Source organism: Stegodyphus dumicola, chromosome 2 (assembly GCF_044657685.1).
Source record: "Stegodyphus dumicola isolate Sdum_Otavi_A_Nest chromosome 2, ASM4465768v1".
In the NCBI taxonomy this organism is placed as follows: domain Eukaryota; kingdom Metazoa; phylum Arthropoda; class Arachnida; order Araneae; family Eresidae; genus Stegodyphus; species Stegodyphus dumicola.
This window is the reverse complement of record NC_140769.1, coordinates 204,966,172-204,987,539: the sequence shown is the minus strand read 5'-3', so window position 1 is coordinate 204,987,539 and position 21,368 is coordinate 204,966,172. Positions and strand designations below refer to the sequence as shown.

General features: G+C 34.7%; 1 protein-coding gene and 1 non-coding gene across 6 annotated transcripts in view; one reads left to right on the top strand and one right to left on the bottom strand.

The window, feature by feature from the left end:
- The window catches only part of LOC118181150 (coiled-coil domain-containing protein CG32809-like), a 1,535,131-nt gene that overhangs the window by 373,098 nt on the left and 1,140,665 nt on the right, over positions 1 to 21,368 (top strand). The gene's annotated exons all lie outside the window — the stretch shown is intronic.
- On the bottom strand, positions 21,266 to 21,338 carry TRNAT-UGU (transfer RNA threonine (anticodon UGU)). Its single transcript has one exon. It is a non-coding gene; the product is annotated as a tRNA-Thr (tRNA).

The window sequence follows — 21,368 nt, the reverse complement described above, 5'->3', positions numbered from 1 at the left end:
CTGAACTATTGTTTTGGACATAACTACGGTAACTTCTCTGTTCATTTTGGCAGTAAATAACTCCATTGTAGTATGCCGAAGGGGGCTAAAGCACCTCTGAAGCAGTCATTTACCTCTTTCATTTATGGTTCGTACGTCGTTTATTTTAGGCAGCACCAACCATTTTGTAATTTATGATACTCTTACAAATTTTCCAATTTCTTAAACATTGCTAAAAGTCGATAATCGTTGCTTTTTGTAAGTTTGATAATTACTCCGGTTACTCATGACAACAATGATTGAAATGCTTCCCAAATACCTAAAACACACGTCATATACTCACCAGATCTGCTGGTTGCGCAGCCTTGTTTCATTGGTTATTATGCGCTGGCGTGAAACATAGAAAGTGTCACATTAGTTTGACTTGACCCTCTAATAATACATAAGCACTAAAATGAAATAAAAGAATTTATTCAAAGGCCACAGCTTTATTGGTATTCAAAATGGTAACTAACTTGAGTCCTGATATGAAATTAATCATGCTGGTAATGAAGCATAAAATACAGCAGTACTGAATCAACAATGGTTACTTTAAATCAAAAGCTTTACGGAAGGTGTTAGTTGTAAATGTTTTTATATTATAAGGATAATAAATCGCTGATTTTGTAATTCGATAAAAAATGGCAAAAAATACTAATTTTACTTCACAAGATGAAAAATATTAATTGCTGGACGGAGAAGCAAAATAAACAGACTGTTGTCGCAATGTTACTGTTTACACCAGTGATTAAAATTTTATATAGGTTTACAGTAGCAAGTAAAAAGATTTCGGAAAGCAAAATAACATAATACATTTTAATTTACATCACTTTTGCCAAGTAAAATTTTAACCGCATTATTTGAATTAAACCTTTCATCATTTTACGAATAAGATTTTTTACGAAACCAGAATGAATTTTTTTTTTTTTTTTTTTTTTTGTCTAAAAGAATTAAGTTGCTAATTTTTATGACTTAATGAAAAACTGGGTTATAAAAGTATAAAATATTAAACAGGGCTTTTCTCCTAATAAAAGGGAAATTTCGTTGTTCCATGTGACTATAAAAAAGGATTATTTAAGAAAGAAAGAAATTATGCAAAAAAATAGGAAATAATTCTTTGTTTTAAATAATAATAAGAAGCTGCAAAACCAATTATAAGAGACTCCTCCAGCTTCTTATATTTTCTTGAAGAGAAAGTAAAAAATAGTATTTTTCTTTTCAATTCTCATCGGAACTTCAATTCTGCAGTAAACACAAAAGAAACATGACAATGAAAGATAAGTTATAAAATTTCAAACTTTTAGATTATAATTGCATTTACATTTACAAATAACTAAATTTAATGCTATAAAAATTTTTACAATAAAATTAAAATTAAATTTCAAGAAATAAAGAGTACTTAATACCTTATTCTTATTTAGTATAAAAAATTATTTATGATAAGTTGTGGTTTTCAAGCTATACTTTACTGAATCTTGGGACACCAAGTAACTCCTCTAGGAATTCCGCAAGTTAGAATGAAAATTTAAAAACTGTTTGAATACCATGTGAAACAAAATCTAACCATCTAATATATATAATTAAATAAAATATTTTATTTATATTGTTATTATTCCCTAAAATAATATCAAATAAATAAATTTTTTAATACAATAATACTTTTCTTTTCAATTACACAAAATACGCTCAACATTAATATAATTTCAGTATTTTAAGCATATATTTTTTTCAGGATGCTATGAGTTTCTACAAAATAAAACACAATTTTCAACAGTTCTACAAAAATATTGAATGGTATGAGTTTCAACAAAACAAAACAAAATTTTCAACAGTTCTACAAAAATATTTAATGGTATGAGTTTCAACAAAACAAAACAAAATTTTCAACAGTTCTACAAAAATATTTAATGGTATGAGTTTCAACAAAACAAAACAAAATTTTCAACAGTTCTACAAAAATATTTAATGGTTTCACAAAATAAAATTATATTTTCATAGATTACTATAGATTTAAGATTTTCAACGATACTATAGTTTTAAGGACTTCATGAAATAAAAATCATAGTTTCATGGGTTTCACAAAAAATTCTAGTTTTGTGTTCTACAAAATTTACAGTTTTACCTGCCCCGCAAAATAAAATTATAGTTTTAGAAGTTCCTTATTTCGACGAAGTTTGAAGACCTCTATGATATAGGAATCACTACTTATATTTCGCACGCATAATAAATTATAATTTTTTATGTAGGAATATGTTTCCTAAACTCTTCTTCCCATCTCAGAACATAAACTTAGAAACAGTGCATTAAATTTTCTAATTGATGTTTTCTTCAAATCCGATCCAAATAACGGCTAACGGGCAGACTGCATGGATATTCTCCAGATTTTTCCCATATGTAACGTGAATACAAGGCAGTTTTCCTTTGAAAATCCTTCATGAAGGCATCCCTTCTTTTAGATAAATGAAACTTGTGTACTTTGCCACATTCAAACAAGCAAACAAACAAGTCTAATGATTTTCTTAATAATTATCTCTTTTACATTTTAAAGGGAACGATGCAGTATCTAACACAGGTAACATACAAAACATTTATTAATCTGTTGTACATGTGTTCAATAAGGCGCTTGCCCCCTGTAGTTCACATTTAGCACCCCGTGATGTTTTAGCTTTCCCTGAAAAGATAGTTGCTTGGAAAGAAGTTGTCTTCCAATAAGCACGTGGAAGACAGTACGGAGTACAGCCGTAGTGACAAAAGGTGTATCACAAAATAATTTATTTCATGAATTTGAATTGTTTATAAAATATAATAGAGATGCATTCAATGTAAGGGATATACATTGAAAAGAAAAAATACATAACATTAGAATTACTTAATTCTAAATAAAAAATCAATCTTAAACATTTTAGTCAGTCTACGGATGCATAGATGTTAAATACACCAGTTAAATACAGTAGAATATTGTACGCCAGTTAAATACGACACCAATTAAGTACAGTTAAATACAGTTGTTTCGACACCAGTTAAGTACAGGAGAATCCCATTTAATAAGACCTAGCTGATTTGGAATAAGAGGTTTCCATATAATTAAAGATATAATTAATTATATATTTCTAGAACTTACGTGCCAGATAATTAATTGTATACTTCTAGAACTTGCATGTTATGTGATACCATCTATAGAAATTGCAGCATGCGAAGTCCGTCGGTCGTGTTTTTCACCTTAGGCCACAATCAAATAATTAATAAATAAAACCATACAAATTATTTAAAATTAAAACGCACGCTTATGATTTTATCTTTCAGTAAAATACAATTAAAAATCATTGTAATATTACCATATTTATTATCATATAAAAGTTCTAATTTTTCTTACAGTGGCATAAAACTTCGAATGACTGCGTATTTACAAGATTTTCGTCGTAGTTTTGAAAATTTGCTGCGTAGAAAATGAAGCTTCATTGCATGATTTCATGAAATTTCTAGGCAAATCTTATGAAAGCGTACAGTTCTTCGTCAGATTCTTTCCACGTAATGTTTTTTTTTCTGCATGACGTATTCATCTCCTTCTCACTCATTATCATCTTCTTCGTTTTTCACCAATAATGTCTGATTATTTCGGTGTCGTCTGGAGAGAGTGTTACGGAAACAGAACTCTTTTCATCAACCAAAGCAATCTTCTCTGAACTCGTAGCTGAATTCGCGATGTCGGCCACGGTCATTCCACGTCTTTTAAAGGCAAGAGAATCACTCTCACTCGGCTCATCATCTACGAACATGATCTCAGGCTACAATGTACACCAACATCGACATAAAGTAATATTCTTTACAACTCACCAAAAACGAGAGAAAGTAATATGGCGTCTTTATAAATTTTTATAAAGATTGCCCTCAAAAGTTCAAACATCGATGCATAAAAATGGACCGGTAAACAGCTCAGCTCATCTTTATAATCTAAATAATTCCTTTGCGCATTGCATCGATATGGCTTCTTTTGCTTGGTGGCAAAAACATAACACAAATGTTTTGCATAAATACATGTCCGATTATTTCGGACAAAAACTCCTTCATCATTTTCAAGTTTTCAAATTTTTAGCGCATTGTATATATGTGTGGGGGTGTATGCAATAATTTAGGATGCAGAGAGAGAGAAGAAACAAATATTTTTAACTCATAGCCGATGGCTGTAGACGGTGCTGGAATATGGAATGCATAATTGCATAGTAGGAGGATAGAATTCGCAGACAAGCGTAGCCGTAAATTCAACACACTTTTTTTTCTGAGCAAAATAATTGAGACGCGTATTCTGATTCACACATTATTATGGACGCAATCTGCCCCCCCCCCACGTTTTTTGAAGCTTAGCTCATCTTAAGACAATGAATGATACAGATAGACGAGCTTCGAGTATCAGTTGGAACCAAACAAGCGGAAAACGTGCCACGTATTCAAAAGAAAGCCTAGGGTGGAGGCGGACGGTTTTGGTTTTGGCTGACATCTTATTTACTGATTGCTAAAATATAAAATATGTAACGCAAAATTATAATTTAAATTAATAAAACCCACTTAATTCTTCCTTTTAATTTGCATATTTTCATTCTAACAGTAGAAAATGTTTATAATAATTTACTGGACTACGTCTTTCCAAATTAATTCATATCATGCCATCTTATGCAAGCGAAACATTGCAGATATTTTTTCACCGATGAGACTGAAGAACCTCTTAACTATCTCATTCTTCTAAATGTGCACTTAACTTTTCTTCCTTTTTCGCACTTCACCTTGCTACTGTCAGCATTGGCCTTTCATCGGTGGATATTGCTCTCATAATGATGTGCGAATGAGAATGTGTATCGTAAGAGCGTCCAGAGATAAAAATTATGTCGTGAATCTGCGGTAACTTCTGCCTTCATGCGTCATCCTTTTATCTACGCAATAAAATAGTTTTCAAGTTATCACAACGCAATTGCCATCATTGCCAGTCCATTATAGCTATACCCAAATTAGCACATTACGATGAGTCGACAGGGATTGATTATGTGTGCTGTCTATAAATTGTATTTTCCATATGTCTGGCGAAATAATCTCCTGCGCTTGGGGAAAACAAATTTGCTAAATCTACGATTTGGTAATGCTTTAGAAATGCAGTTAACCAGCAGTGCTTCAAATCTTACCTGGAGTCTTTAAAATAATCTTCAAAAGTGACTTAAAATTTAGCATTACAATCATTAATTTGTGTTTGTAAGATGTGTTAGTATCAAAATTTAGCTGTGATCGTCAGTCATTTATTCTGTACGTGTGCCTGATGAAAGTGTCACAAAATTCAAATATGTGCAATGGTTTTTTAAATTTTTACAAGCAGTATTTCTCCATTAAACTCAAAACGTCTGAGCTGACTATTTAATTTATTCATCAGTTTATGCAATTACAAAATTTTGATAACCATCGAATTAAAATTGTGAATAACATGCTATATTACTTTGAAATTTAGATACGTAAGACTGTTTTTCGTATTATATAGAATTTTAAAAATTCACTGTTTTACGAATATATCACTAAAATTTTACAGTGTTAGAAATTTGCAATATAATAATTTGACTTCACAAGGTAAGCAAAGAATTTAAACACTTTCAATGAAGGTTATTAGATATTACTCTAGTAATAATTAGAAATCTGAATTATTGCTTAAAATTTTTTAATTATCTTTAAAGAGTTTTGTAATTATTTTGAGAGCCGGATAAATATGTATATAAATAATAATAAAATAATTTTGAACATTAGAAAAGTAAAATGTAATAAAAATTTTTGCTTTTGAGTGTAAATATAAAAAATAGCAAAACTGTAATATATAATATTGTTATAAAAAATATAACAATACAAATGACTTAAGAAACTGAATCATTACCATAAAAATGAATATGGGTAATGTAATTAAAAAGTAAAATTATTAGAAAACATTAACCGTAATTTAATGTTATAATTAATTAATAATTTTATGCAAAAATGGAATATGTTGAAGGAATACTGGTTCAAAATTAAAGGTCTAATTTTGCCTCTGTATTGCTGTTCCTTTTTCCTTTCCTCATACAAATAAAATTTTGAAGAATTCCACCACAAGGCTAAAAAAATATCCACAAGGCTATACTTACATAAGATGGCATGATGGGGATTAATTTGGGAAAACGTAGTCCTATAAATTATTGTAAGCAATTTCTACTGTTCAAATAGAAACGGGAGATGTATAAATTAAAATGAAGAATGACGGAGCTATTCCTAATTTAAGTTACAATTCTGAGCTACAGATTTTAATAAGTAAATTTAATTCATAGAATTCTGACTATTGTTTTCAAAGGAGATAGGTTTGGTTTTGGTTTAGTTTATTTAATTATGGCAAAGCACATTAGGACTAGCTGCCTAAGGAGAGGGATGCTTTCGTTGAAGACTTTCTAAGGGAAACTGGTTCGTATACACGTTACACATGGGGAAAATCACGAAAACGCCTATGCAGCCAGCTCGTTCGCAGGATTCGAACCTCGGACCGAACTAGCAGTGTTCAGCTACTTTACCGCTCGCCGCTGGTGGGCTCAAAGGAGATAGATAATATATTAAATAATCTGCAAGAATATATGAATATATCTATCTATATATATATATATATATATATATATATATATATTCTTGTATATGTATTTAGTGGGGGAGTTGAAGATGCTAAATTGCTAAATAACAACTCCGACGTGTTTTCCACACCACAGAACATTTAATAAAGAAAATCAGAAGAAGGTATAGATTAGATTAATCACGAGTACCGTTTGATCCAAACAGGAATCTGTATAGCTTTTGCCTGTCTTATCACATAACCGATTAGTGCCTACTTGCACTTGCTGATGTATTATACAGTCAATTTACCACCTTCGCGTGGAAAACTACAGTTCCTTATTCTACACCTTCACGTATAGACATCTCACCACCTTCGCCTGGTATATTTATGGGATATTAGAAGAAAGTCTCTGTCATACTCCTCTTTCACCTCGCTCTCGCTGCTGGCGCATCGGTGAGGCACTCTGGTGTTTGTGTCACACTTACAGATACTACATATATCACTTTTATTAACAAATCGGGCCTTTTCATTTTTCATTGTAGCTTGATCGCCCTCTAGCTTGAAGAATTACGTCTTTTATTAACAAATGACTTTTTTCCATTTTACTCTTACTTTTCTGGTCATGTTGAGTAATCTTAGCTGAATTAGCCAAATTTCACATTTTGAAACTGTTTTAAACTGTTTTATTCTTCTAACAACTTGATTGATGCCATTTTGAATTCTTTCCATGTCTTTTCGAGTCTTTCAACCCCTCTTTAACACGGGGGGATACGAGTTCCCGCCAAAGTACAATCTAATCGCATTGGCTGATACGAAGTAACATTGTTTCACCCGCCTACGTCACACGGCGAGAGGAATGGCTTTGTAAGACACAGAGGGGATTACACCCCTTTTCAAATATGTTTCGCGATCAAGAGGACGGCTCAGCCACAGGTCTGTTTTTTATGTTTTTTTTGTGTTTTTTAAAATCTTTTTTCTTGGTCTTAGCAAGAGCCACGGCGTTTGTTTTCATTAGAATTTAATTTCATTTGAATTTAATTTCAGAACCATAATATTCATAAAGGTTTTATTCTATAAGCTAACAGATCCAGCCCGTACGTTATTGTATAGTTTGACTAATAGCAGACCGCTATTTATTTTATTTTTATTTTAATTTAGTTTTGCTCGGAGTTGCATTTACTTTTTCTTACACCTTAATGTGTTTTTCTGAGGACGCGTCGGGAAATTGGAACAGAGAATTGTAGCTCCAAAAGATTTTTTCGGGACAATTCATATTATTTAAAAAAATTTTTTTGTCAAACAAGAGCTTCAATTGTCTGTTTCTGCGAAACGCGTATTGGTGTTAGCTTAGTTCGACATTCAACTAAACTTCCCTTGAAAAGCCTAGTTGGAAGTCCAATTGGGCTAATTTATCATTCTCCGCTTTGTAAATTTTTATAATTTTTATATTTGTAATTTTATGTTTTTCATATCTTTTAATTTTGTTTTAACTTGTTCCGTCGATCAGTTTTTTATATATGTTAACTTTTCACTTATCACATCGATAGGTTTTGAAATTTCTTTTGTGCCATTCACATGTTTCCAACAATTGATTTTAACAATTTTATATTCTGTATTTTATTTCGCGTGTAGGCTAATTTTTTGACCTTTCCATGTTAATATTTTAAAAAATACTTCCATGTTAATATTTTAAAAAAATACTGCGTTGAACTATTTCTTGGAGCCACAGCTCCTGGTAACTTTTTGGTGAGCTCACTACAATATTTCTTCCTATTATTTCATATTTTTTGCAGCATATTGCGCAAAATTTTCAACACGATACTTATTAGCTTTTCATTTTCAATTATATATCTATATCTATATATATCTATATCTATATATATATAGATATAGATATATATAGATATATATATATACCTTTCATCTCGTAGGCCTAAATTTCGGATTTAAATTTAAGCCTTCAATAGCTTCGTTACTTTGATAATACCGGTTAAATGGGTATCGGTTACAAGAGATTTTACAATATGTAAAAATAAATATAAGGAATACTTAAAATTATGAGAAGTATATTTTTAGCAGGGATTAATTATGCGCATGTGTAATAGCAAAGAAACAGCAACGTGAATAATCAGATCAGAATTATAAGCGGTTATAGCATACACTGCTGTATAATGAGTTTCCAATTCAATTTTTTCGTTCATTACATCTTTCTGCTCTGCACAAATAGAGAAATTTAGTATTCCGAAAGAAAGCATTCGGAATGTGCGAACTAATTAATTTAACTGTCTTAGTCAATAATTAATTATTCATTAACGGATGAATCATTCGAATTTGATAATTAAATACGATATTTCATCAAGCGAAATTATTAGTTTCTAGAATTGAGAAGAATTCAAATGAATTCATGTCAGCTTAAGGATTTACCCTCTGGATATCGTTATTCTCTTTATAAAATTCCAGTTAATTAGCAATCTTTTAATATTCTACCTCGGAAAAAAATTTAATATCAGGTCTCTTTATGTGTTAAGGGAAATATTGTTAAATTATCAATTTCTGAAATTAATTACATATTTTTAAATGAATTCTTTCTGAAGTCGGTACATATTATTAATTAAATATAGATCTGGTTTAGAAAAATATGGAAGAATAGATGCCTGTAGTCATTCAACGAAATCGCGTGGAGTTTTATATAGTAAATAATTTACTGTTTTTAATTCACACTATGAATATCAAAAATAAACTGAATATTTTATGCCAGAATTTCTAGATTCAGGACTTCACATAAATCATGGCTTTAAAACCACAAACATTTCAGTCTTACTTTGACGTTTATTTCATGAAACCAAACCCTATGCAATTTTAGAGAACATAGTCCCTCATTCTCTATAGAGATATTAGGTTTTTCTTCCTGATCAGAAAGCATGGTTAAGCGAAATTACTCCACCACGATTCGAACCATAGATGTACCAGCTGCTAGCTGAATGTACTGTCATTATACAGTAAGAGTACGCACACAAGAGTGACTAGCACATCGTGCAGCAACACCACAGGTCCGGGTTCGATTCCCAGCCTGGGCAAGGTCGACTCAGCCTTTCATCCCTTGATTTCTATCACTTAGTTCGATAAAATGAGTAGCAAGTTCTCCTGGGGACTAAACACTGGAGTTCCTGTGAAACACTGACCACTTGTTCAGGGCATACAAGTGGTCAGTGTTTCACAGGAACTATATATAGGAACATATATTCCTGTGAAACACTGACCTTTGTTCAGGGCTTGTTCAGGATGCTTACGCACCCTGGCGCCCAGGATCAAGAAAGCAGATTTCGGGCACTGCAGGCCTTCGCCCATTAGGGTGTTACGCCACTGAGTTTAGTTTTAGTACGCACAGAAGAACATAATAATCTCTTACACTTCTTCAAGAAAGCTGGAAAAATATTGTGTTTGCGTGTTTTTTTAAATACTTATATGAAGAAGTTAAAGCAGCTGTAGAACAATAGAACTTTAAAAAAGCCACATGTCATTACAAGATAATCCCAACCAATGTTGCTCGGGACTTGTCGCCCACTTACCTATAAGCATTCATAGAATAGAGAACTTGAAACATAAAAATGACAAATCGCTTGTTCGCAACTTACGGAACAGATGCATTTTCTGTGGAACCGTGAACACAATCACTCATGAATACTTCCAATTTCTAAATACTGCAAATTGGTATATCAAGACATACATCCATCTTTTACCAGCAAAGAAGGCAAAATCTGCAGCGCATTAAAAATATGTTTGCGTCTAAAAAGCCAATATGTTTTCAGTTAGACGTCAGTGCATTATTTCGACACATAATCTAAACATACTTCAGGCCAGTTGAAACACTATGACTCAGCAGCTACCCCAAGAAACTCGAACAAGTTCATCTGTAGGCAAATCGTTGTCAGTGTTGCTTGTGACAAAGTGGAATAATTCATGTAGATTTTCTATCTTATGGTGTCATTATCTGTAGTTTTGTGTTTACGCTGCTACTGTCAAGTTTCCAAACATCTCTCTCAAGAAAGCAGCCTGTGTTTTATCACCTTTTCATCATCAAATATGCTTCATATCTACAAGCCAATGTTAACCTCTATGATGCTAACAGCACGACTCACATTTTACAGAAACCCGATTGAATGTTATTGCCATGTATCTCTTTAAGTACAACCATCCTTTTAAAAATCATTGGCCTGTTTTGATCCTCAAAGTAGCTCTTCGAAAGTCGTCTTTTCAGGTATGAAAATAAAATGAAACAAGAGTTCGATCATGGCTATGCCGTTCTCAGAAATTTTCTTATGCTGATAGTATTCAAACTCCAACGAAATTATGAGAAATTATGGGTCAGTGTATACCGGGATCACATCGGGGAATAAAAGTCTTTTCAACTCAAAATGTGTATCTTGAAATCTGAAGTGCGAATTTGACCTGACCCCGACCCTCGTTAAACTGCTGGGTGCGGTAACTGGAGATGCTAATAAAGCTGCCTTTTGTTTTTTGCGCATGTGGTTCATATACTTTTTAAATATCCATCTGATGTCAATAAAAGAAACGAAGAACTCCGATTATCTGCCGTACCACATCGTTCTAAATTGCTATATATTTTTTCAACAGAAGAAAAGTCCATCCAAGGTTATTCAGAAGTTTTAAGTATTCAAACAATTAAGTGGGACGCATTTTGTTCGTATATTTGAAGCTCAACTCTAAGGCCGTATGTACATCAATAATTATGAAAGAAGTCCAGTTATCCGCATCGCCTGTCCTTTCTACATCAGGGGAAGGTATTTAGCATACAGAAAAAAAAACTCCTTCTAATTATCCGTAATTTCTGAATATACGAAAAGCTGTGATCCCACTCAGTCAAATTATTTGATATCTGTGACAAAAATTTTATGAAGATACCCCCAAGAAAATATCGCTTCTCGACAAACGTATGAAAATTCGTGCCACACTTTCTGTAATCCATCTGTATGTGCTGGGTGAATCTTATATTAAACGCTTTATATATTTTAAGAATTTGCAGACTTAAAGAATGCAATTTTTATAAAGCAAAATTCATATAAACCGTACCTTTCATAAATGTTAAACTAGTTCCCCCTCTTCACAGAAAGCGATGGACCGAAAAATCCATTCAATAACGAGATTTATTTTTACCTAACAAAAGCACTACAAGCTTTCTTCCAAGCCGTCATTTATCACTGCTATCAAACTTGAAGTGGAAGAGAAGAATAAAGGTCCTCGGGATATGTGCCGGCTCATGCTGTGGTGGACTGGTATGAAATATGCGGCAATATAGCCGAGACATGTCCTAAGGTTGCGTAAATAAATAGAGAAGAGCTTTCTTCAGGACGTTAAGAGAACTTTCTTGGGTAAATTAACTCTACAAAAGGAGAAGGAAACTGTTTAAGCCAAAATATTTATGTGACAGAATGGCTTTGTAGGCAAAAGAATTCTGTAATGATAGTTTGAATGGAACCTTCAATAGGATTATATTGTTTTAGAGGATGTATAACAGGAAGTTATGAAGTAAATTACGAAAATGTAAGGAGCTGTTATACATCTGATCTTTTTGAACAATTTGAAGAATCTACTTCGAGGTGGAGGTACTTAAAGTTCTTCAACGTATTTATTGCTTTTAAGCTTGCGATAATGATGTCTAAGTTATATAAGTTGTCTAAGTTATAATAGTTGTCTAAGTTATAATATATATAAGCGATAATGATGTCTAAGTTATATATGATTAGCAAATGTAGATTAGCTAATCATGTAGATAAGCTATTTCACTTATATTTTATATAATATATGCGCTTTGCTGATATAGAATTAATTATTTAAAACATTATTTTACCGAGACTTCTGAGCAATATTCTACGAGTGTTATTTTACACTATGAATGTCATAAACAAAGTATATTTTAACACTCTGTTTTAGCACACTTTTGGGCACCATGAGTGGAATGCTGATTTTCTAACTTTATTTTTAGGTATTCTATCGTCTGCAGCTAGAAGCATGATTATTATGATGAAATTTTGCAGAAACATATAGATTTCAAGATTCTGTATACATTTCTTTTCTTAATTCTGTTCATATGGAAGCGTACATTATTATTTTTGGCAATATTCCGTTTTTCACTATTTTACGCTCCGAAAAGAAATATAGGAACAGACAAGCTTTTAATACTTAAATTCATTATGAGTTGAATAATTCTAAATAGATTTGTTTGATTTCATTTACATTTATTCAACCGTAAAGGTTATTCGAATATGGCAAACGCGCAGGGCTATATGAGTAAGGAAAGGGATGCCTTCGTGGAGGACTTTCTAAGGAAAACTGGCTCGTATTCATGATACGCTTGGGAAAAATTACGAAAACTAACACTGCTGCCAGCCTGTTTTACTAGAACGAAAAACAAGAACTCCCCAGTACTCAGCGGGCTTAATCATTCATCCACTGGTGGAGTCTTTTTCAACAGTAAACATTTTATTTTATGAGCTGCCACCATACGATTTCGTGCTTATTTTAGGAGAAAAACGAAGTATTTTTATGTTTTTTTTTAAAATGTTTTATATTCCAAACTTATCCCATTCCTCTTTCTTCAATGCTTTTGGATGTCGCCCTTGGGAAATATATTTGCAGCACAATTTAGCATTCAGAGAAGCTGGCCTTTCAATCACTCTTTAGAATTTCTTTTTAAAATTATCAAACAAAATTTTCAACTGTGGCGGCATGTGGATGATAATGGGATAATGTTGGTTTAAGAAATCGCAGTTTCGTTCCTCCATCTATATTTGATAAACAGTACCATTTTTGTTGGTCTACGCTACTCATTAATAGCGTACAACCTGGGGTGTGCACACTGACTTAGCATCTTACTACGGTATAAGAGAGCAAAATTACGAGCCTGGCGGTTCCAGAACCCCGAGGGTAGATTCAATACGGTTGGACCAAGGGGAAATTGGCTGTAAGTTTTCAATCTGATGGTATCGGTAGCGGCCGTGGCTTGCCGTTTGACCCGAATTCCGGTATCAGCCAGTCCGTTGTATACCATAGTATTCTGTGTCAGTCTTTGAGAGCGGTTCCCGTTTAGTACTGGAGGGAGCCCTTTGACGACCAGTCAAATATTCAGTCTAATAGAGCCGCACCTCATGGTAGTCTCTGATCGTCGGGAGTGGTGAGCCCTGTCGACCAGTTCAGACATGAGTTTAGACAGTTAGAGTCAGTCGCCTGTAAGAGTGGGACGAGCGGCAGCAAAGTGAATTATCACATGCTCTTCTTGGAGACGAAATTTGTCTGACAGACCCCCCCTCCTGCCTAATATGGAGGTTTTAAGTTGGGGTCAGGCTTGGCGTCTACCTTAGATCGCGGTACCGGCAGTTAAAAAACCTAGCTACTAATAGTAATGTCATGGACAGATAGCTCCTATAAAAGTCAATGTTTCTAGCTGCTTCCCTCATGAGGTACGAATAGAAGCCTTTATATTTTGGCTGTCAGCACGATGCTTAACCCGGTCACTCTAAAAAATAAGATGAAAGGAGAAGGCAAGATGTCATAGGCTGGCTCGCCTCAGGCGACCTCGAGTAAAACCTCCTTGCTCGCCTAAGGCAATTTTTGAATCGAAATCAGTGTCCAGTGAAGCAAATGTATAGGGTGCTGGTTGAAATTTATGGTGTATTTCAATCTTTGCCGGTTTATCATTTGACATCCTAGGCAATGTGTGAAATATTTAATAGCTTCACATATTGCCGGTCTGTTTTCGGCATTCTATAATATTCCTAGGAATTCTACAGATTGCCGGCTTTCGTACCTTGCCGGTAACATATCAATAAGTTTAAATTTCGAATTTATTGAAACAATTATCAGCCCTTAAAACTATATACGAGGGCTATCCAGAAAGTAGATTACGTTTTGGAATAAAAAAATAAACAAAGTATAGGAAACAAATTTTATTATATACAGATGAAAGCCACACTCAAATACTACTTTTCTACATAGTCACCATACAAATTAAGGCATTTATCGTAGCGATGTACGAGCTTGGAAATTCCTTCGTCGAAAAATTCGGCCGCCTGCGCCTTCAACCACTTCGTTACCTCTTCTTGCAGCTGTGCGTCGTCATCAAAACGCTGCATAGCCAGCCACTTCTTCATTGCTGGGAATAGGTGGAAGTCGCTCGGTGCCAGGTCGGGACTGTACGGCGGATGAGGAAACAACTCCCACTTAAAAGATTCAAGAACTTTACGAGTGACATTTGCCGTGTGGGGCCGGGCGTTGTCGTGAATCAACAAGATCTTAGAGCTCAACATTCCTCTGCGCTTGTTTTGAATTGCTCTTCTGAGTTTTTGGAGAGTTTGGCAATACCTTTGAGAGTTTATTTTAGTGCCTCTTTCCAGGAAGTCCACCAAAATTACACCTTTTCTGTCCCAAAAAACAGTCGCCATCATCTTCCTTGCCGACATTGTTTGCATGCATTTCTTGGGTTTTTGGGGAGAACTTGTGTGACCCCACTGCATTGATTGCAATTTCGTTTCACAGTTCACATGTTTCACCCATGTTTCGTCACCAGTAACGATGCGATCGAGTAAAGAGTCACCATCCTTATGGTAAGCGTCCAAAAAGTTCAACGCTGCAGCCATTCGCTGATTTTTGTGGTCCTCTGTCAAGATTTTTGGAATCCATCTTGCACAAAACTTGTGGTAACCAAGCTTTTCGCTGATGATTTCGTGCAACAAACTTCGCGAAATTTGTGGAAAACTCAAAGAAAGTTCCGTTATTGTGAAATTTCGATTTTCACGGACTTTAGCATCGACTTTTTCGAGAAGTTCGGCGGTCACTATGCTGGGTCTCCCACTTCGATCTTCGTCGTGAACATTGGTTCGGCCATTTTGAAATCTTATGACCCACTGACGCACTCCACCTTCAGTGATAATGTTGTCCCCATACACTTCACGAAGCTGCCGATAGATTTCTATCGGTTTACAGTTTTTTGCAGTCAGAAACCTTATTACTGAGCGCACCTCGCAGCTCGCGGGATTTTCAATTAACGCAGACATTTCAAACCGTCACAGTATCTGAACGGAGCACAGCACGAACCTCTCACTAGCACGGCTAGATGCAGACTGAGCTGCGCAACGCTCTGACCCCAAGATGGCCGCGCTAGCCCCGCCCCTAGCGGACACAGACGGAAACGTAATCTACTTCCTGGATGGCCCTCGTATGTTGTATGTTATTATAAAAGTAATATTTTACATCTAATTGCGTTTGTTCAAACTACAATGGTGTGCAAAACTTAAGCAACAGGTGTTCGTTTTTTCATAACTCTACCAGAAATCATCTGAGAAACATGCAATTCAGAAATGTGAGACAACATTTTGTATTAAACGATGGCGAAAGCATAGTTACGTAAAAATGAATACAATACTTACAGTATGGAATCAGACAAAAAACAGGCTTCATTGAACTCATAGTATCGTTACAACAAGCAGATGTTTTTTTTTTTTTTTTTTTTTTTTTTTTTTAATAGGATATGCCCTCCCCTTACTGCAATGGTTGCTTTGCACCGTCTTTCTATACTCAGCACCAGATTGTTTAACAGATCTTGAGGTAAGAGTGCCCATTCCTCAATCACCATCTTTTTCAGTTGTTGGTGTTCTCCGGAGGATGTAATCATGCCGCAAGGAGTCTCTGCAAAGCATCTACACATGTTCTATGAAATTTAAGTCAGGGGAGTACGCTGGCCAATCCATTCGAGTGATATCTTCCCGATACAGTAACTTCTGAACAGCAGGAGGCCGATGTGGCCGTGCATTGTCATCCGTAAACACGAAGTCTTCTCCAATGACACCTCGAAACAGATGCACATGGGGAAGCATCAGCTCCTGACAATAGCGATCTCTTCAGAATCTCTGCAGAAAGCGTAGAGCTCTGTCCGCCCGTTTGGCATAATCCTTTCCCAGACGAGATCTCCAGGACCACTGTAACGGTCTTTTTCCGTGATGTTACTGGGATGAAACCGTGTTCCGACCTCTTTCCAAGTCAACTGACATTGAGAATCGCTTGTGGACTAAAAAGACTCTTATCCATAAAAGGGACACGAGTCCATTGATGAGATGTCCAGTTTTTGTGCTCCTTGCACCACTCTAAATGGTGGCGCCGATGGCCAACTTTCAAAGGGATGCAGCTTTCAGGGCGGCGGGCGTATAGGCCATCTTAATTAAGACATCTGGAAACAGTAAACCGCGACACGTGTCGCCTCGTTGGTGTACACAGTTGCTGAGCTATGGCGCTTGCTGACTGGTTTCGGGATCGTTTCGCCTGGTGGACGATATATTGGTCATCCACTGCAGTTATTTTCCTTGGGCGGCACCAACCTTTCTAACAGCTGTACCTATGGTTTAGAAGGCTTTCCAAGGGTGAAAAATGACTCTTTTGTTGATACCGAACTCTTCAGCTACACTGGTCACATTATCCCCCTCCTCCAGCTTTCCAATAATTCTTCCACGTGTAAAGTCATCCAGGTGATTTCTTCTAGACATAAAAGCACTTGCTTGAACTTGCAGCGAATGTCTTTAATTGCGTCTTCGTCCTTCCTTTTATTGTAGTCTTGAACTAAGCGCGCCCACTGCACGGGTTTTGCGTACGCTCACGTCGCCTGTGAGGTTTTGTTCCTGATATTTACATACGCATGACCTTTCTACTGAATTCCATGTTCATTGCATTGATCACGAGAGCCCCGTTTTCGCAATTTCATGGCTATCTGATTAAAATTTAAATTGTTGCTTAAGTTTTGCACACCAGTGTATATAAAAGTGCGTTTAGTAAAAAGTAAATTGAAACTTTAATACAACTTCAAACTGATCTCTGAGAAAAATGATGAAATATTTTACAATAAAATAGTAATCGAAAGACAGGAAGAAATGCATTTGAAATTTAAACAAATTGAGAGAATAATTCCATCCTTGTACGCTTAAAAAGTGATCATCGTATAAATAGAATCTAAGAGCTAATGACTCCCAGTCATGGCATTTTCTCACGCAAACTAAGCTTCCGTGATATCTGTTCTAACATTTAATTAAAATGATTTTATCCAAGTTCAAAAAAGCTTTCACAAACCATTCAAAAGTTTTCAAGAAAAGCACATTTTTCGCAGTCTGTTCTTCATTAAAATACCAATTTTGTTGTTGAAAGAACATTACATATAACCATCGTGTCACGCTCAAATCGTTTGCGGAGAGCATTAAAATTCCGTCTTCAGATGTTTTAAAAGTAGTACTTTTATATTCTATTATTTTTGTGTTTAGATGTTTATTCTTCGTTTAAGCAGCAGTGTATTTTGCATATGAGTGAATTAAAAAGGATAAATTTTAAGTTTATATAATGCAAATATTGTTTTTAGCAGGGTTATTTGGCTCTGCTAATGTATTTATGTATTTATGCTAAGAGGAAATATTTTTAATGAGTAATAACTGAAAATTTTCTAAAACGCGAACACGAAAACAATTAGATAATAAGTAAACAAGAAAGGAAAAAACGAAATTACTACATAATAATGGTCAATAATAAGAAACAAAATTAGTAAAATTATGTCCATTAAATAATCCGAGGATATTTTTAATAATTCCATTAAATTTTTTTATTAATTATTAGAAAATATTGACATACTGATGTATCAATTAAAAGTATAACAGAATTCAATAGAAAACTTATCAAAATAGTGCTTAATTGATTTCATGTAATAAGATTTTAAGTATTTTTAGCAATAATTATATCAAAATGAAAATTATCAAAAGCAGAATTATTCAAAATTAGAGATCCAGTTTCAGAGAAGTTTATCCCCATTAATCTGAATTTGATTTGATATTGACAAATGCAGGAAAACTCTGTGTTTAAAATGTTATTTCTGGAGTAGAGGATTATATTTTCTGAATAATGTGGATCGTTTTGCTTGGATCAGCTTCAGGGGATCCGATTTTGTTTTATAGAGTTACAGTTGATCTGGTAATCCTTAGTCCTATAACCCTAAAGATGTGAAGCGAGTTATCTCTCTGTCTAAGATAAACGACAAAGGATTAAGAAGGTTATAACAAACTTTTCATTTAAACAGAACTTGTAACATAAGGGCACGCTCTTGTGCTACAATAACCATAACTGGTAGTGATGCTGTTAAATAGAACAGGAAAATTTTAATTAAACTTTGAGCAGTAGTCAAAGACTGCACAAATACTACACTATAAGCTCGCTCCGTATCTCTAGCCTATTTTTGGGTCCTGTTCCATATTCGCCTGGCTGTAGGAATTCTGGTATAGCCGGCCATTTTCTTGCTGCTTGAATGTGCTGTCAGAAACCTTCTCTGGTTCGCTTCGAACTTCGCCCGTTGGACTGGTTCATCATCCATTCATCACTTGCAATTTTATTCTGGCTTGGTTGCCCTGATCTTTTCCTGCTGCTGTGAACCTCTGGCTGGGCTTCTCAATCGGTAACTTTCCAACCTTTCCATCTTGTCCATACGAAAGAGAACATTTAATTTTCCAGACGTTATCGCTCACATTAAAATCAACTTCCCCCCTCTTTTTTCGTAATAAAACGTGTTTCGCCCGAGCCATATCCTAATTTCTAAGTGCCACATCTATTAATTTTTGAAGCTCTCCTATCTTAAATTCCGTAGAACACGTTTGAATAAAAAAAAAGTTTATTGAGAGGCGTAATTAACTTTCTGCCAAGAAATAATTCAGCCAGTCTCTTCCTAGCTGTATCAGGTTTGGCTATTCTCAAAGCAAATGAGAGTTCATTGACACAACATCCTAACAATGGTGATAATTGTATATATAACTGGAGGATAATTTTAACTATATTTCTGTTTATCTACTTTGCAATATTCGACTGTGGCTGATAAGAAATCGTCTTGAAACGTTGTAAGCCAAGACCTGTTCTATACCAAGACTGAGCGGTTACGTGACGAAATAAAGCTCAAAGGAAAACAATTAACATTAATCAAACTGTCAGTTAAACTTAAATCAAATGTTACGAACGCATTGTTTTGTTTCGGTATCATAAAAACAGCTCCATTAAAATGTTGAGAGAAAACAGCAAAAATTCTGCAGATTCCGAAAAAATGTTCTGAACTGAGAAACTAAACTAAAATTTGAGACTGAACCCCATAATTCGAGGTGTCTGTCGCTTTACTTTAAACTGCAAAAGCGCTCGATATATTCTGAAACATACACATTGTTCTCCAGAACTCCGAATTTATAGTTTAGCTGAAGAGTTCAAATCACGTAAGTATTGATCGACGTGACTGCTGGAGTCATTTGGGAACTGACTTCAGCTAATTCGACTGTCAGCTCTAAGTAAACTGTAACATTATTCTTGTCTTGTCAATATCTTCCTTCAGCATGTCAAAACTGATAAGTAAAAGATTAAAACAATTCTTTAAAATAGTTTAATAAAAATGTCCCAATAAAAGGTTCATTAAAGCTTCAAAGTATCCCGACTCTTAACTAGGACTATAGCTATTCTAGATATTGAAAAAATCCAAATAATTCCTTAAAGATATTACATACTTTTCATCACCTCTGAAAGTAATTTTATCGTAAAGCAAATTTTCGTGTTCTGTTAAGCAACCAGACATTTGAGTATTCGTTTAATTTCTTTTTAAATTGTTTAACATACTGTCGTGCGCTGTGAGTTCATAGAGATGCCTTTAATAAATACATGTCAGTTAAACGGGAAGGAGTTGATATGGTATTGAAAGAGATAAAACTTCAAACAGCAAGGTAATAGCCAAGGAGGCCAAAAGAAATTGGATGGATTGTCACAGTAGTGCATCAGTAATTACGGAACACACATTGAGTGCATCAGTAATTACGGAACAGGAACTGAGTACAATCGCAAGCTTTGATCTAAATAACTGAGTTGAACGGTTCTCCGCTCCGAAGTCACCCATATTTATAAAATTACTTAAGCCCTTCTCGGAGCTTCATCTCCTTTGACTTGCGACTTTTTTTTTTGTGTGTGAAACATGCTGCCAAAGTTTCAGCAGACATCCTAAAAAATATATCCTTTGATGTAAATACTGATATTCGAAATTGTAATTTTTTATGTTTATTTCTCTTTTTATTATTCTGTCATTAATATTAAGAAACTTTTATTTTTGAACCCAGAAAATAAAATTGATGTGTTACACTAAAGTATCAATAATAGAGTTGAGCTGCACACTTTATCTTCAGTTCCTGAAAAAAATTAAATTATGACTAGTTGAATTTGATCTGCCGTAATGTAAGTTACCTACTTTATGTTTTCCTTCCGCGGAAACTTTTGATGTTTTGTTAATGAACTTGTAGAGGCATTACGTTATTTCGAAGTAGGAGATGTGAAAAATGAGCAATACCCTCGCCGGGACTCGACCACGGGCCTCTCGAATACGCATCCAGCGTGCTGACCAGTACACCACGAACGCATGGTAAAAAGGCGGGAGAAATACCTTATATACTCCCCCTTTTAAAGAGCTACTGGGGATTAGGAGACCCAATCACCAAATCCTCGTGGTGGAGAATCATCATCCACCACCTTTTTTGGTTCGGGCTCCACTGTAGAGACATTAGGTTATTTCGAAGTAATGTGAAAAATGAGCAATGCACTCGCCGGGACTCGAACCACGGACCTCTCGAATACACGTCGAGCGTGCTGACCACTACACCACGAAGGCATGCTAAGAAGGTGGGAGAAATAAACTATA